The sequence below is a fragment of the Theropithecus gelada genome, chromosome 9, assembly GCF_003255815.1.
Source record: "Theropithecus gelada isolate Dixy chromosome 9, Tgel_1.0, whole genome shotgun sequence".
In the NCBI taxonomy this organism is placed as follows: Eukaryota; Metazoa; Chordata; class Mammalia; order Primates; family Cercopithecidae; genus Theropithecus; species Theropithecus gelada.
This window is the reverse complement of record NC_037677.1, coordinates 44,986,681-44,999,391: the sequence shown is the minus strand read 5'-3', so window position 1 is coordinate 44,999,391 and position 12,711 is coordinate 44,986,681. Positions and strand designations below refer to the sequence as shown.

At 44.6% G+C, this 12,711-nt stretch overlaps 1 protein-coding gene across 1 annotated transcript in view; it reads left to right on the top strand.

The window, feature by feature from the left end:
- The window catches only part of WDFY4 (WDFY family member 4), a 298,615-nt gene that overhangs the window by 157,087 nt on the left and 128,817 nt on the right, over positions 1–12,711 (top strand). The window lies entirely within an intron of this gene.

Here is a 12,711-nt window from a genome sequence, read left to right as displayed (position 1 = left end):
CCACAGAAAAGACAAGGGAGACTCAGAAAACCTGAAAACAGTGTTTATAATAAATCACAATGCTGTATTGTTGGAAAACCCAGTTGTGTTCAGTGGTAGGAAGAGTCTTTTGAATAAGTAATTAAATAGGACTATCTGTTAGAGAAATAAAACCACTCAGAAACAAAGGAAAGTATAATTTAAAAACACTTTGAAAAGTATAAACTGCTCTACTGGCGTGAGTGATGTTCTAAGACCTTCTGCTAAATGGAATATTGGTTTTCTTAATTGTGGTGGGCAATGCTGCCAAGGACCTCTTTGCTCTTGGTGCTTTTCCTGAGATAACTGACCCTAAAAATAATGCCTCTCTCCCCAGCCTGGTCTGAGAGCTCTTCATCGTACTGTCAGGGCTAGGACTATTTCCAGACGGGATATCCATTATGCTCTGATTATGGTGGTATTTGGGGGCAAGGAAGGAACAAAAGAGTAATGAAGTCTAGTGTTTTATTTTTTAAACCTCAAAATTTCTGTTTTCATTTCAACTGAAAGTAAAGTCTATGTGGCCTGTATCATTGCCCTCAGTTTTGCAGGCAGCTGTGCTTCCTACACCACACCCAGAATGACCTCCCCAAGAGGGAAAGAGTCTGGTGATGGAGGTGGGGACACACTGTAGCATCAGGGAAATGCAGCCAGGCCGGGGTGGTGGGGAGGGGCTCCGTTATTCTTTTAGGTTTTCTAGACACTCAACCAGAGCCTTCTCTCTCATTTTTGCTCTTGCCTTGACACACACACACACACACACACACACTCTCTCTCTCTCTCTCTCTCTCTCACACACACACACACGCACAGACACGCACACACTCTCTGTCTCTCTCACACACACATGTGTACATGCATATCCCCCCTACACATACACATAGACACATCCCATTGTGCAAGCAATTTGTGTTAGAATTCACCTATCACACCAGAGAGAAGGAAGTGGGAAGGAGTCTGATCAATTGTACTGGAAACTCAGCAGTAGAACTGAACAAGGACGAGAGTTCCCTACAGCCCAGATTTTGAAAAAGTGGCAACATCACCAGTATAGCATTAGTATCCAGAATAAGAGGAAAGAACAAGAGCTGGATAAAGAAAGACAGTGGTTTTTCTTTTTCCATTTTAAGTGTCTCTGGTCTATCACAAGTATCTGTTACAGGAGTTTGAAAAATACATGTAAATGAACAAAGCAAACACTGATACCTTTAATGATGTTTCTTTACTGGGTGCTTCACTTGTGAGACATCTTTATCTTCATAATAGAAGGATAATTAACATCACTAATTATCTAATTAAGTTCATTAAGCATCCACCAACAGAGCACCGTGAAGTTGACATTATGTTCTACTGTCAACAAATGCTTTTGATTTCTTAGGAAGTAATTAAAATGTAAATTAGCATGCAATTATATGCACAGGGGAAGTTTTGAATCAGATATTCATTTCAAAACTGCTTAGAGCAACATAGTTTTTGTTTGTTTCTTCTTCAATAAAACTAGTCATTTTGCTGCTAGTGGTATAAAAGTTTCCATTGGGCTGTTCACGCTGGAGTGGTAGCAAGGTAATAGTACTATAGGGCACAGACTGTTCCGTTGATATATTTGTTACTGCACTTTGTTTATATTTGTGTCCTTCATGTTTAAATATATCACAACTGATTTTTTTTTCCGGAAAAGTTTCTGCAATTTCTGCCTTAAATTCTGTAGCTGAGCTTTCCCTTTAAAGGTATTTTAGGGCAAATCTTCTAATGTATGTTTTCTTTCAGGTTAGGTTCAGGGAATATCATCCACGAATTGCTGAAAATAGGTTACACACATTCCCCTACCTATGCAGGAAAGAGAAACTGCACATATCAAACTTCAAGTCCAGCCATCCTTAGTTGTAAGTTCACATTTTCCCGATTTCTTAGGGCAGAGAGCAGACACAGAGCTTGTGCAAGTCCTGTGAATCAATGGAATATTCTCCATCTGAGATAATGATGGCTTCTGATAAAATATTGTAAACGGAATGGGCAGACTGTAGTGCTAAATGCAGTAACCTTCTTAGATTAGGGGTCTTCCTGAAACATCAGTCACTGCACACCTGCTGGAAAACAGGAAAACAGGCTACCCAAGATAGAAGCCAGCAGGTTCAAGTCTCCATAGCTTTCATTTTTAAAACAATTCTGTTTGAATCCTGAATACCTGTCTTTTAATAAAGCAGCTAGTTCAGTGGCTAGGATGTCCACTCTGGTATCTTTGTACATGAAGATGCTGGACCACTTGAGCATCAAGCTGATGTCACCTGATGCAGCTGAGAAGAGAAAGTCTCTATTCATGACATCAAACCCACTCGACTTCTTCTTGGATGATTTTTCCAGGAATAATTGGTACTGGATCCAGGCCCTTTGGTTTTGTGTGGAGAAGATTTCACATAAATGCAAAGCAAATACAGAGGCCTAAGAGAGACTATCCTTTGTCCCCTTAAAAGGATCGGTGTTAGGGCCTGGCTCTGTATGGAACTGGCAGAACCACTAACAGCCCATCAATGTGGGTGCAGGCAGCTATCCTGAGGGCCCAAGCAAAGATAGGCAGGCATCATCATTGCACAGCAGCTGGTGGTAGATGTGAAACCAGCTGGTCTGCAGCAAGCAGTATCCTCACTGCAGGGAATGCTCGCCTATACCAGACCAGGGCACCCCAGAGACAGCAGTCACCAGGTGTACCCCGACTTCTGAGCTCCGCAGCAGGCCCTGAGCTGTGGTGTGGTCCACGGCTGCCCAGAGGGGGACACCTTGTTCTCATTTGACTATCCAGAGGGGCTTCCTCCTGCAAGTTCACGTGAAGGACAATGGCTGGGCTAGCAGAGACCCCAACTAACAAAGGGATCCTGATGCTTCAACCAGATGATGCTGATCTTCTCCTAATGTGCAGCAAGCTTCTACCTCAGCTACTTGATAAAAATTTCCTGTACCAGAAATGTTTATTCTTGTTCTTAAACCTTGGGTCCCAGGGCGAGAAGGCAGCTGTAACTCTGCCATGTAGTCTGCCATGTTGTGACTTAAGTGCAAAGTCCACACACTTAGTGAATAATCAGTAGCTGCAGTGACTTGCTTTGTCCATGGCTTGCTTGCAGTGTTATCTCCTGCCAGTCACACTCTTCCTGGTCTACAACTGTCACTGAAGGAGAAGTCTGTCTCTCTACTGTGGGTTCTGCAACCTGAGAGTGACCCAAATGCCATCTCTTTGACTGTTCTTTTGGCCACGTGGCCTCCCAAAAAATGGGATTAAATTTGGTTTGCTTTTGGCAACAAGACTATGGTCTGAAAACCCTTCCAACAAGGAAGGCACTGAGGTTATGCAAGCTCCATGAATCAATGGAATGTTCTCCATCTGAGGTAACAACCACTGCCCATTTAAAGGTGCATTGTATCTAAATGATGCCAAAAAGTCCTGAGGGACAGATACTCAGTTCCTTCCCCAACAACTTCAGCCTGAACAGAAACATCTAGTTTGGAAAGATTAACCAGATCTCACCTCCATCTGCTAGGTATTTACTGATATTCTTGTTTCTTTCTCCTCTATAGTGACTTATTTTATTACATAGTCAGGCTGTGTTTATATGCCAAATATGAGGCTGTGATTGAGGAAAAAATTGAGTAATACAGAGTCCACATCTGCAGGTCAACTCGCAATATTTTAATTTACTTAAATACTTTACCATTTGCAATTCAACAATACATGAAGTTTTGAGTAGGCATAGCACTCATTTCTATGAGTGCAGAGATGATACATGGTCCTTATATTTAAGGAGTCCTTATAGCCTGGCTGTTTATCTCCCTAGTTAGATGACATCCAAAAATAAATAAATAACAGTAGATGGATTTCAGAAAAAAAAAAAAGTATACTGCATGTATCAAGATTTTGTAAAGTAAAACAGATGTGAAATTAATTTAGGAATCTGGCAACTTAAAGGAATCCTGGGTTGAATCCTTTTGAAAATCAAATGTAGTTCTTTAAAGGATACTTACATGCAGACATCTATTTTGAGGTTCAGATTTAGATATACTGGACTTCACAGTGTAAGGTATACCTGCATTCTGAAAATTAGAGTAGTGGTTGGGGGGAAAGGTATCACCATCCCAGGAGATGTTTTTAATTTTTTAAAATTATGAGTTATAAGGAAACACATTTTTGTGTATTTATCTAAATTTAAGTATTTTCAAAAACATACTCATCAAGGCAAAAATGCTCTAGTATTCCAAAGACAGAAGTGTCCCAAGCTGTATAAAAGAAAAAACGGCAGATGGCCATGGTGGGGAGAATCAGACTGGGGCCCTCCTGAGGCTCTGCTGCCATTCACAATCCGCTAGGCCCCCCACTCACAGCCGGGCCGCCTGGCGCTGTCGCATGAGTTACAACCGTGTCCCACCCTGGGACCCATCTATTATGAGAAACCATTTTGGTTAATTAAAAAAGTCTTTCAAAGTCTCAGAACAGGAAGTTCTGAAATTTTCTTTTCTTCGCTGTTGTTGATGGGGGTTGATGTAAACTTGGCTCTTGGGCCTGGCAAGGAAGGAAGGAGAGATGGAATGTGGAGGAGAGAGGGGAGACAGCAGAAGAAAACACTGAGTCCAGGCTGGGTGCAGTGGCTCACACTTGTAATCCCAGCACTGTGGGAGACCAAGGCGAGTGGATCACCTGAGGTCAGGAGTTCGAGACTGGCCTGGCCAATATGTTGTAACGCTGTCTCTACTAATAATACAAAATTTAGCTGGGCGTGGTGGTGCACGTCTGTAATCCCAGCTGCTCGGGAGGCTGAGGCTGGAGAATTGCTTGAACCCAGGAGGCAGAGATTGCAGTGAGCCGGATTGTGGCATTGCACTCCAGCCTAGGTGACAGGAGCAGAACTCCATCTCAAAAACAAACAAACGAACAAAAAACAAGAAAGCACCGAGTCCAGCCCTGGCCTGAGAGTGAGGTTCGAGGCTCCCAGGTGCTCATGTATCCACTATCCCAGGGAGTGATGGTGGCAATCGTTAAGATCTTTGAGTCAAACGAAAGAGCAATTGAACAAGCCTGAGTCGGATCCACTCTGGATTTAAGGGATTCTTCAAGCCTAGGGCCTGCTGTGCAGCTCAGGTGGCAGTGAGTAAAACAGATAAGGTTCCCACATTCTGTTTGAGGGAAAGCAGACGGCAAGCAAAAGGGAATGGATGAGATAATACTAAGTACATAAAGTAATCTGAAGGACCTAGATGACGCGCCAGAGACTTGCCTTGTGATGGCTGTAGGTTGGAAGGTCCAAGAAGGTTTCTCCACGGAGGTGATAATGAGTTGGGATGAAGGAACAGCCCTCCAACATCTAGGGGAGAAGAGCTTGGGAAAGGACCCAGTGAATGTCAAAGCTCCGGGGTACAAATGGGCTTGTATATTTGAGAGCAGAGAGAGGCCCATGTGGTTGGGCACAGACACCCCTTGGGGGAGTGGAAGTGGCCCAGAGGAGGTGGCAGGAGCTGGCCACCAAGCATGATTCCAAGTTCTTCAGGGAATAGGGAAACTTGTCTGTATCTATAACTCTGTATCTGTGGCCTCTGTATCTGTATTTCCATCTGGCTCTAGCTCTCCTTCTCCTCTACCAAACCCCCTGTCCCCACTCTGAGAGGTCTTCCTTCAACCTCCCACACACACTCATGATTTCCTGCCATGTTCCAGGCCCTTGGATTAAGGCCAGGGAATACTGACGAAAAGGGCACAGTCCCTGACCCAGGAGGTCGTCCTGCTCCTAGGCTAGTGAAATAATTATGCTGTAAAAAGGGGCCCAGAAGAGAGAGGGTGCAAGTCTGATTTGGAGGAGCTTGATCTGAGACTTGGAGAAGGAGGTGGAGGAGGAAAGATGTGAGGGCAGGTTGATGGTGAGGAAGAACACCCTCCAGATGCAAAGGAGGGACCCTCATGGTCATCCGCCTTGTGGGTCGGGTGCTGGTTTGGCATTACTGGGGTATCCTATCCAGTTCATCTTATGTATTTATTTATATTCTGACTCTCTCCCCAAAGGCTTTATGGTACCTCTAGATGAGGTGTGTGCGATAAAATAAGGAAATGAGATCAGGAAAGAAAATAATCCTAGAAGAAAGTCAATTCCTAGGAAATTCAGATCTTGAATATACAGTCTATAAAGACTCACCGTCACATACCAGCGCTGTGCTCCAGCTTCCTGAATGCCACTGTGGAGTGGGAGGCAAGAGGGTTCATGCATCCATTTCTCATCCATCAACTGCTTCTGCCAAGAGCCAGGTTCAGCGCTGGAGAATAGGGACACAGGGTGAGCAAGGCAGATGACCTCTACCTCACAGCTGACTCTGCCCCATCCTGCCATCATGTCACCCCCACTGTGAGTTTCTAAAGATCTGAGCTGACAATGTCATGCCCCTGATCAAAAACCATCCTTAGTTCCCAAGCTGTGCAGACTCAGACTTGTACCGATGGAATTAAGAAGCCCCCTGTAGCTGACCCCACTGCTTATCCAAGTTCATGTCCTGTCACATTCCCACATGGCATCTTTGCTCCAGGTAGACCCACTTCCATATTTTGTAATAGTGCAGGCTATTTTCTCCCATCTCTACCCTTAGGAAAATGTGGTCCTCTCTGCTTAGAGGAGGCCTGCAGGGATACTATCCCTTCTGGAAGCCCACCAAGCCCTCTCCAGCCTGGCTGTGAGTCGGTGTGGCCCCCTCTGTGGGCAAGTCATTTTCTCATTTACTCCCTCGCAAGAGTTTTAAGTTCCTGGTGGGCAAACCCTGTTCCCTGCCCATCTTGAAGGCCTTCGGGTTTGCACAGGGCCTGCACTAGAGCAGGTGCTGCGAATCATTGGCTGAAAAGAGACTGCTAGGAAGAAGCCAGGTTCATCTATTTCAGGCTTACCTGCTTTTTTATGCACAATGACTGCATCTATGGGGACCCAGCCTAAAGGAGGGGGAAAGGTTGGTATTGACCAGTCTACCTATGACCCTCAGGCAGCCCAGTGGTGAATCACACAGTAGGACTAACATATTGGCTAGTCACAGTGTGGCTTCCAAGAACATAAGGAAGAGTGGCTGTGCAGCAGCCTGGAGCTGGCATGTGGTCGGGTGGCCTTAGGAAGCTCCTGGAGTGGGTGCAGCTTGCAGCCAGTGCTGCCAACGGCTCTACTCTGGAGCCTCAGCAATGGGGCAGTCCTGACCAGGGTGACCTTTTTGCTCTTCATAAAGCCCAAAGAAGAGATCTCCTCATAGACTCCAGCCCTGGTTGTGATCCGTCTTTGAAATATGTCAGTTTTGGGGTCCAGGTGTCTCAGTGCTAGGGGAGAATTATTTGGAGTGAAAGTTCCTATATTAGTTTCCTGGGACAGCCATAACAAAGTATCCCAGCCAGGGTGGCTTAAACTACAGACATTTATTGTCTCGCAGTCCTGGAGGCTGGAAGTCCGAGAGGAAAGTGTTGGAGGGGCTGGTTTCTCCCGAGGCCTCTTTTCCAGCTCAGAGATGCTGCCTTCCCCGTGTCCTCACATAGTCTGTCCTCTGTACATGACCATGTCCTCATCTATTATAAGGACACCAGTCATGTAGGATTAGGGCCCACCCTCTTCACTTTAACTTTATCACCTCTTTAAAGGCCTGTCTCCAAATACTGTCACATTCTGAGGTAGTAGGGGTTAGGGCTTCAACATGTGATTTGGGGGGAACACAATTTAGTCCTTATCAGTGCCTCACTTCTCAATACATATTCAGGGAAAGATGTTTGCATGGACTGAAACTCCTCTGCCCCCAGGGTGGATCTTCTCATTCATTTCTCATCTAAACCCCCTCCAGTAATCCCTAACCTTCTTGCCCTGCCTGAGGAGGTGTGAGTCTTTAAGAACATTAACCTGTGAGGATGAGGCCCACAGAGACAGGGTGAGAATAGGCGAGTTCAGGGAAGGCCAGTGGCGACACCTCCCGCCTGTCTCAGACTCGCAGAGGCCCTGACACCCACAGAGGAAAGCAGAGAGGAGAGAGCATGGCTTCCTTGAGAAGGCATGGTGCCTGCAATTTTAAAGGATTCATCTTTTGCTATACCAGAGTGGATTTGTTTTTAAGTAGTCCTTCTTCATGTACTCATGATGATTGAATTTAATAAAAACATCACAGTTCAAAAAAGACAAATTAGAAACCACCATTCATCTCAGAAATTAATATGTGAGTGAATTTAACAAGAGATGAATTGCGCTGTGGTGTTCTGGTCCCTCTTCACCCGCTCGGAGCACCAGTTGTTTGTCATTATAGCTGGAAATATGATTATTACTCTGGTATTGCTTGACATTTATTAAGGATCCGGGGGCTGCGTCTCCATAGCAGAGAAAAGTGCAATTACCTGGGCACTCAAAGGAAAGAGCCTTTTCTGGCCTGAGTCATCCGAATAGACATCCCCCAAAGACCCCTGGGCCCCGACCATAGCTTGCTGCAGAGCCCAGGCTGTCCCATCACTCAGTACACACTGTGCCTTCTTCCTCAAGGGCTGCCAGCGTTTTCTGGGCTCACATAAGGATAGTATACACATGATTTACCAACAAACAAGGACAGCATTTCATTTCATGGTGTTCTCATTAATTGCTTCTATCACTCAACTAAAACCAGACCTCCACTAAGAACTTGTATTCCAAGGTGGATATGTCAGCCTTCTGTGGAAGACACATAATAGAAGTGTTTAGGTCACCTGTTCACTGGATCCTTTGCAACTAGTAAAAGACTGCATTGCACATGGACTTAAACAAGGGGTGGGAGTAAGAGCGGGAGCTGCCCACCCTGCCCCTGCTCCTGGTAGATGTCATCAGCAGGTCCTGCTGGGTCTCTTTAATCCTGACCCCTGGGGTGTCTTACTCCAGGCAGGGGGTGACCAGCTGTGGAGATTTCGGCCCGAGTGAGTGAGGCAGGTCTGTGAGGTTCTTTTTAATCCCTCAAAGTTTGATCATTGCCTCCACTTGGGAAGCCCTGAATCATGACCTTGAGGAGCTGATTCTGGTGGGCTGGTGGGGAACCCCCTCATGGTGACACAGAACGCTGCTCCTGCAGAGTTTACCTACTGCTGCGGCACCTCGAGGAGGCGTGCCGGGAAAGAGTGTTCATAACAATTAGTTTACACGATAACCACAGAGTGCTCACACAGGTGTGGCTCCTCTGTTCCTCACTGCTATGACTACGTGATGACCAAATCCCTCATCCTCTCAATCAGCACTGGTGCAGGACAGGTGACAAGTGGGGGACCATTGCATCCATTGAGAATGATCAATGAGAGCTTGGGCTCTCTGGGAGTAGTATCTACCTCGGCAGCAGTTTCACTCTGCCCTCCGTGGATGGGGGATCCCCTGAGTTCAACTGGAATCTGTCTTTTGCTGGGGAGAGTCCGATGCTAAAGGAATCTGGAGTTGACACTAAAGTAAAGCAGCATGACCACTGATTTCCTTTATGGATTTTTTGGTTAATGAATACACAGAAACTTTAAAAAATAATAAAGAAGACAGCCTATGGAGTAACATATTATATGGGGTTAAGCTCTAAAGTCTATTTATAAAATGGAAATTAAGTTGTCAGCAATACTCAACATTCCCTCAAACTATCCACAGAATGCACAACCATCTGCAGTTTGGTTAATTCTGCACCATCCTGCACATCCACCAAGCAGCTTTTCCACCATTTTGTACACCAATCAGTCTTTCTTTGTTAAGCACCAGATGAAGTGACTGGCTTGTGCAATTTCAGCAGACAAGATTTACCCCCAAAATAATTGTTTGTAACAGGAGAATTACATTTAATACAACGAGCTGTTGACAGCCAAGAGAACCTGTGGAATGGTGTCTCCCTGAGGGAGAAGAGACTCGCATTCTCCATCCCAGGTTCTCAGTGGGGGTTAGGATAGAGGGTTGGGTGAATTCCCATTGTGATTTAGAAAATCATTTTTAATTTTGCGATACTTTTCATATTCACATTCACTACTTCCATGTCCTCCCCACCCAGTTTTCCCTGTTGTTAACATCTTATTCATGACATATTTGTCAAAGCTAAGAAATTTACATTGTTACATTACTATTAACTAAACATCAGACTTTATTTTGATTTTATCATTTGTTCTGCTAACCTGGAATTCAATCCAGGGTACCACGTTACATACAGTTGTCTTGTCTCCTTAGTCCTCTCTGGTTTGTGACAATTTCTCAGATATTCCTTATTTTTTGTGACTTTGACAGCTTTGAGTATGGTCAGATATTTTGCAGAATGTCCTTCAGTTTTGGTTTGCCTAATTTTTTTTTTCATGATTAGCCTGGGGTTATGGGTCCACAGAGGTAATATGCCCTTCTCTCCACGTGATATCAGGGGATACACGATGTCCATATAATGTCATCACTGCTGATGTTAACCCTTATCATAGAGTTAAGGTGGTGTCTGTCACATTCCTCTATGGTAAAGTTACTGTTTCTGCCTTTCCATACTTGATTCTTTGGAATCAAGTCGCTAAGTCCATACCACCCTCAAGGGGTGCGAGCAATTCAGCTCTAATGTCTGGAAGGGGATTATCTACATATATAATTTAAAATTCTTCTGTAAGGAAGTTTTGTCTCTTCTTCTCTATTTATTTCTTCAATCTTATTTATGTCAGTAAAATTCATTCATATTTATTTTGGAATTTGGGCTGTAATCCATGAAGCCCGTTGTTACTTATCTTGTTGTTCAAATGGTTCCAGCTTTTTTCTCATAGTATTTAACTGGTCTCATACGTGCTTTCCCTGTAACTCTCTTGCTCTCTTTTTTTCTGCTCACAATTATGTTTTAATGCAATTCCACTATCACCCTTTCTAACATTTTTGGTGTGTGTATTACTCAGAAAGTATTAGGTTATGTTACAGTAACAAAAACTCCCAAGTCTAACTGGCCTAAAATAGCAAATGCTTATTTCTCGGTTGTGCTATGAGTACCCTGAGTGTTGGCCCAAGACTCTGTATACCTTATTCTCACTCAGCGACACTGGCTTATGGTGCGGCCACTATCTGGAACGTTGAGTGTTGCCACACAGAGCTGAAAAAGAGAGATTAGCAAATTGCTGTCAAGCTTCTGCACATATCTCCCTGGCCTCACCAAGATCAAAGGTAGCAGGAAGTTTCATCACGCCACTACCTATAGGAATAAAGACCTGGAAATATTTGATGAACAACACTAATGGCCAGCACATTGTATATTCTGTTAGTTTTTCTTTCCTAGGCAAATATACACAGATTTAATTCTTGTTCTTGAAAGCATACTGTTTTCTATTCTATCAATTTTAAAATATTGATACAGCAAGAACCTGGTGCCCATCAGTAGGTCCTTTTTGATACCAGGGCTGCTGTGAATGATTATGTAGGTTGTATGGAAGGGCATCTGGCCAAAAGAGCAAAAGGAGACTGAAATCCAGACTTTGCCCCACTATTCAAGTCATCCATCTACGGTCAGGATGGTGTTCACCCAAAGGGGATGTCAAGGTGCTGCAAGACTGGGGGCAGCCGTTGGTGAGAGCTTGATTTGTGCTGACTGCATAGCATTCTATCACAGGATGGACCCTCCTCCATGTGTGGATGCTTAAATTGTTTCATTTTGTGCTGCTATCAATAAGATGGTGAAAAACGTCCACTATTTGTGCAAATATCTTATGATTTCTTCGGGATAAATTAATGGCAGTGAGAAAGGTGAGTCGAAGGATGAAATGGTAATCACATGTCCGTTCATGGCCAGTGCAGTGCAGGTGAGGACTCGGCATCCCTCCCTTCTGAGTTTAGTCCCAGACCTGACATGTAGTGTGTGGCTGAAGTGGCCAGGACCCATAACTATCATCTTAGCACCAAGTTGCTGAGCAGGATCTGAGCTGCTGCCTTCAGATATCAGTCTTTCTCATTTTTGTGAGGCCACACAACTCTGATTACAGGACTAATGATGCTTTAAACAAACAAGCATAATGACTGTCATCAGTGGTTAGTGGGTGTTTCCTGCGGGACAGCTTGGTCAATAGTGTCACCAGCAGCTGGCCAGCCCTAAGGGTGCCCCTGGCAAAGGTGGGTACCACCAAGCTTTGGTGAGCCCACTTGGAAGTGACCCTCCATGGAGATGTGCCCAATTTCCCATTCCAACTTCTGACTTGTGTCCTGCAGCCAAAGCCCTGAAGAGGCACTGGGAGAGCAGGACCCAGACCCACTTTGCCTCTCAAATCTCCAGACAGCAATTAGAGGCCCTTTGTTCTACTCCAAAGGTTCTCGAACTCTTTAATGTGCTGGCAGTTGCTAAGCAAATGCTATTTAGTTCTAATAAGCAATGCAGCACTCTGCTCTGAATCTGTCCCTGTTCGATGTGCTACAATCACTGCTGTCTAGGCAGATGGGCCTCTGCCTTTGACCTGACCCAAATATCCTTCCTCCTGTCTCCACCTCCCTGAGTATGACAACTTTCCAGGGCATAAAGGGCTCAAAGGTCAGTGGGAAGGTGGAGATACACTGGGTGGAAATGCACGAGAGACAGATGCCCATAGTGACAGAGTCCAAAGACTCATCTTCTGACTCTGTCACTTCCTGTATTGACAGAGTCACTTATTCTCACTTGGCCTCGATATCTTCTTCTGTAAAATGAGAGTAATCATATAAATTTGTCAGGAGGATAAATTTTAAATGTGCACAT